Source organism: Rana temporaria, chromosome 4 (genome assembly GCF_905171775.1).
Source record: "Rana temporaria chromosome 4, aRanTem1.1, whole genome shotgun sequence".
NCBI lineage: Eukaryota > Metazoa > Chordata > Amphibia > Anura > Ranidae > Rana > Rana temporaria.
Genome location: NC_053492.1, coordinates 120,464,954 through 120,470,953, shown reverse-complemented (window position 1 = coordinate 120,470,953; position 6,000 = coordinate 120,464,954).

The following is a 6,000-nucleotide window of genomic DNA, read 5'->3' as shown; positions in this document are numbered from 1 at the left end:
TGCCTCTGGGGGAGGCCTGCCTACTCCCAACTCCTGCAGTCCGGCTCCTCTCTCGAGTACACGCACAAAATACACTTTAAAAAAGAAAAAAAAAACTGAAAATGCAAATTCAAAATGGAAACATACAGTATTGCAATAAATAAACAGTAAGGCATACAAGTGAAATAAGATGCTGATAAGAACAAAAAAAAAAATTGAATAAAATAGAATGAATATAGCTGTCTTCCCAAATTTTAATCGATTTTAAAATAACAAATATACTAACCGAATCCGAATATATGAAACAAATTCCGAAAACAAATCATTCTAACATAAAAAATATGATGAAGCAAAATTATTAACTTAACGAACGACTCAAAATAAATTTTTCCGTTGTGCACATTTCTACTTACTACTCTATTAGAATAAGCAGAATGTATAGCAAGTTAAAGTCAACCAACATAGAGCATAATAATAAATACACAATCAGATTCACAGGGTCCCTTGCAGTGATTCGAAAACTCCAGCATATACTGTGAGCCCAACAACATAAACTGTAGCTCTTCTCATGGAGATGAACTGCCACAAATGACAACAAGAAGTATCAAAAGGGATCAGGCTAAGTCACTTGAGAGCTCTCCCGTCATTGGGACTAGGTTTAGGCCTCAGGTTAAAAAGCCATGCATAAGTCTCCCCTCAGGATGAAGTTATCTGGATATAATCTTTAATGTAAACATTTGGCTGGCTATGTTGGGGCCCTTGAAGACGTTGGTGCACAAGGGTGGGATATGTCTATGGTTTGCGTAGTTACAATACTGTACCCCATGAGTTAAGACTAAGTAATGGGGGTGACTCTATAGATACAGTTGCAATAATTAGATGGAAAGAAAACATAGGCCCGGATTCACAAAGCACTTGCGCCAACGTATCTCAAGATACGCCGACGTAAGTACAAATGTGCGCCGTCGTATCTATGCGCCGACCCACATACTAAGATACGCCTAAAATAGGCTTCCTACGACCGACGTAACTTGCCTACGCCGTCGTATCGTGGGCGCATATTTACGCTGGGCGCATTTGCCGCTCCCATTGATTTTCTATGCACATATGCAAATGAGGGAGATACGCAGATTCGTAGGTTACGTAGGTTACGTTCACACGGTAGGCAGTGATCCGTCGTATCTTAGGCAGTTGTTCCGACGTGATCCTGAGCATGCGCAGAAGGATGCGTCCACGTCCCAGCGCATGCGCATTTGGTGATTCGTATCTGTCTGTAGCTCGGCCCATCATTTGCATGGGGTCACGGTTTATTAGCACTCTCACTTCGACTTACGCCGACTTACGCCGACTTACGACTTGGAAACCCAGCGCAGATTTGGCAGCACTGGCTTTGTGAATCCAGTGCTTGCCTCTATGCGCTGCGTCAGCGTAGCGTAAAGAAGATACGCTACAGCGGCATAAATATGCGCCGCTGTTTGTGAATCCGGGCCATAGATTGGGCTTAGTTCAGCAGCAACAACAAACTGTTAAAGGAACAGAACAAAGGATTGTGTTAATTTAACCCTGCAGGCCTCTTCAAGTGAGTGCTAAGCTGTGCAATGACTTCTGACCGAATTACGTCTCCCAGAGTGCTACAGTCCAAAGTCATTCTCAACAACAAGCACAACTGCTGCTGCCATCTTGTGGATGAAAATAAATCCTGCATAGTCCAGTTGCATTACCTCCTGTTACATGTGTTTGCCATGATCCCTGCCGACCAATGATATGGGGTCTTTTTTTACTGTCCCCCTACATAAATGCCGTGCTGATTCACTTCATTCCTGTTGTCAGCTTCTTCCAGGGCCCTATTTCATTATTGATACCACAACAAAGCAACAATGTCATTCAGAATGGTATTCTCCCCCCACCCCAAAGCAATGAGAATGCAATGGGAATAATTCATGCACAATCAGATCTAATTATTAGATTTATTAGGCTTGCATAAAACATCTTGGCTTCTGTTTGTTGAAATCGTTCACAGCAATAAAAACATTGGATTATTATGAAACTGGAGAATGTATAATTCACAAGTAAGAAATACCTTTGACGTAGAGCAGCTAACCTTTTTGTTTCTTTTAGAAAATGGTGGACTTGGAAAAGTTACAGCTGGCAACAAATATAACCAATCAATCAGTAAAGCTCCTCAGTTTCATTTAATACGTCTTTTTTTGTTAGGCCCAGGGTCATCACAATTTTTACAGAGCTTCCGGAAAGGGACTGCAGCCTCTTGTCACCTGATTCTGTCATATGCATTTTATTGCACATACCAGTTTATGTTGGAAAGATTGTAGTGGGTTCCGAGAGAGGGATTATGGGCCAGATTCACATACATTTGCGGCCGTGTAACGTAACCCGTTTACGTTACACCGCCGCAAGTTTCCAGTTTTAGTGCCCGGTCCACAAAGCACTTACCTGGAAACTTGCGGCGGTGTATCGTAAATACGTCCGGCGCAAGGCGGGCCAATTCAAATGGGCGTGTGCCATTTAAATTAGGCGCGCTCCCGCGCCGGACCTACTGCGCATGCTCCGTTTCGCAATTCCCGTCGTGCTTTGCTCGCAGTGACGTCATTTTTTCGAACGGCGACACGCGTAGCGTAATTCCGTATTCCCGGACGGCTTACGCAAACGATGTTCATTTTTAAATTTCGACGCGGGAACGACGGCCATACTTTATACAGCAATACGATTGCTGTGTAAAGTTGAGGCCTAGTACACACGAGAGGATTTATCCGCGGATACGGTCCAGCGGACCATTTCCGCTGATAAATCCTCTCGAGGATTTCAGCGGATTTGGATCCGATGGAGTGTACTCACCATAGGATCGAAATCCGCGCCGAAATCCCCTCGCGATGACGTGTCGCGCCGTCGCCGCGATGATGACGCGGAGACGAGCGCGACGCTGTCATATAAGGAATTCCACGCATGCGTCGAATCATTACGACGCATGCGGGGGATCCCTTCGGACGGATTGATCCGGTGAGTCTGTACAGACCAGCGGATCAATCCGTTGGGATCGATTCAAGCGGATAGATTTGTAGACATGTCTACAAATTTTTATTTGCTGGAATCGTGAAATTCCCGCGGATAAATATCCGCAGGAATGTACACACCATAGAATCTATCCGCTGAAACCGATCCGCTGAGATTTTTCAGCGGATGGATTCTATGGTGTGTACGGGGCCTAAGGCACCAAAAACGACAACTAACTTTGCGACGGGAAACTAGACTAGCGGCGACGTAGCGAACGCGAAAATCCATCGTGGATCGCCGTAACTCCTAATTTGCATACCCGACGCTGGTTTACGACGCAAACTCCCCCCAGCGGCGGCCGCGGTACTGCATCCTAAGATCCGACAGTGTAAAACTATTACACTTGTCGGATCTTATGGATATCTATGCGTAACTGGTTCTATGAATCAGTCGCATAGATAGAAACAGGGATACGACGGTGTATCAGGAGATACGCCGTCGTATCTCTTTTGTGAATCTGGCCCAGGGTTATCTAATTTACACGATTTATTGAGAATTATTTTATCCCACTAACACCAATGATGAGGTTTATTTTAATCCAACTGGTACCAACAATTGTAGCTTATTTTGCTCCCACTGACACCAGCAGTGGGACCTAATTTATCCCCATAACGTCAACAATGGGACTTTTATTTTCCACTGACACAATTGATTGAGCTTATTGTATCCCATTGACATTAATATGGGGCTTTTTGTTTTTACACTAACTGATACCATTGATGGGGCTGATACTCCCACTAACATCAATTATTGGGTTTATATTGCTCCCACTGATACCAACAATGAGACTTATTTTACTCACATTTTCTTCTAAGTGTACCCCAGACTCTATTTTGTTTAAAACAGCCCCAGCCTCTCAGAAGCACATAGCAGCACACTGCTATGAGGTATGGGCAGGACCAGACTTACCATTGGGCTTGACTGGGCTCAAGCCCATGGGCCCCGCCCAATAGGGGGGCCTCTTATGTTTAAGTTTTTTCAATAATATGCCAGTCATTCAAAGTGGTTGTAATGTAAACCCTCAAACACAACAATGTCTTAAAAAATAGCCCATAACACAGGCAGCTGATCATTTGCATGACATCACCGCGCTTGCGCACATTAGCCCCTCTAAACCGGCATTTTAAAGCTTGCCGGAATGCAGTCTGTGAGAACTTCCCCTCTGTCCGGCACAGAGGAGAAGTCTTGCGGTGTTTAGCTCCTTCCACTCTTCCTGATACTCCCCCGTGTGACTAAAGAAGAAGTCACAAAGGGGAGTGAAAGAAAACAGCAGCCGCAGACATGGTTAGGACATCGGATGGTTACGGCGCAATACCCCCGACAGGGACACGGTAAGGGCGGAAGCGACAGCATAATTTGAATCACATAACAGCAGTACGAATGGCGCTTTAGATATCTGGAAATACAGAGAATGAAACCATCCTAAAAAAGGTATTTGCAGGCCTCGTTTTTGGGGGATATATATATGTATTGCATTGCGATGAGCTGTTATAACTTAATAATTGAAAAACTGCAAAAATTGGCCGGGGTTTACTTCAGAATCGTGATCTCTATTTTTATTCTCAGTGTATCCAGAATTGTGTAGCTCTAATACATAGCTTGTGTATGTATCATTTTGTTCTATTTAAGGTAATGTATAGAAGGTAGGGCCCCGAAAGTGACTCAAGCCCAGGGGCCCCCACCACCCTAAGTCCTGCCCTGGGTATGGGGATAGGAATGATTGGGCTGGGCTACTAGGTGGGGTGTGGAATAGGTCAGGAGAAAGGCGAAGAAAGGTTGTGAAGAAAATCAGAAGGGGAGAAGACCCATTCCACTCTCCTCCAAAGCCACCCATCACATGTTTTTAATGGATACTATAGAATATTCTGGAAATCTTGGGAGCTTTTAAAAACTAACAAAGCAATCCACATCATTGTGTAGTGTTCTTCTGTATCATGATCCTCAACAGTCAGGGTTCCATGCTCATTTAGCTATGGAGGGAAACTGTTCAGTGTGCCTGTGACTGGGGATGACAGCAGTAGAGAAATGGGACAGAAATGTTTTCTTTATAGAGTTTACAATACCAGGGAGTATGGACTATAGTGTAAGGTGGTATGGGGGAATATTTGGGATGTCTGTATATCGATAGTATAATGTACGAGAATCCTTTGATTGGAGAGCAGTCCTACCATATATGAATCTTACGCTGCGTACACACAATCAGAAATTCCGACAAGTAAACGGTGGATTTTTTTTCCGACAGAATGTTGGCTCAAACTTGTGTTGCATACACACGGTCACGTAAATGTTGTCGGAAATTTCGACCGTCAAGAACGCGGTGACGTACAAGATGTACGACGAGTTGAGATCAATGAAGTTCAATAGACAGTTCGGCTCTTCTGCTTGATTCTGAGCATGTGTTTTTTTTTGTGCGTCGTAATTGCATACAGACGATTGGAATTTCCAACAAGAACTTTTCTTGTCAGAAAAATTGAGAACCAGCTCTCATTTTCGACCAAAAGCTCACATCGAACTTTTCTTGTCGGAATTTCCGATCGTGTGTACGCGGCATTATTCTCTTTTTGAGTTTGACATCTTCAAGATGGTAACATTTTTGAGTTTTTCTCCTGTGCATTTCTAGTTGTGAAGAATCTGTGGAAAAGCATGATGGCTTTTCCCCGTCACCTAGGCCAATGGTCACTCCTAAATCTTTAGACCATGCCTCCATGTCTTTGGGTAGGGAAGAGTGAGAAGGGTATATTAGAATGCTGTAATGTTGAGAGATGGCATAAGTGTTGCAAAGGGAGGTGGTCAAAGGAGGCAAGGGAATTAAGGTTAGATTCGGTCTGTTTGGAAGAGTTCTTCTGAATGATGTGCCAATGATTGTGAAATCGCAGGAGGAGAGCTCCTCGTGGAGAACACCAGGGCACCGTTAGATAGAATTTGTATTAGTCCCCTATAAGTAGTTTTGTT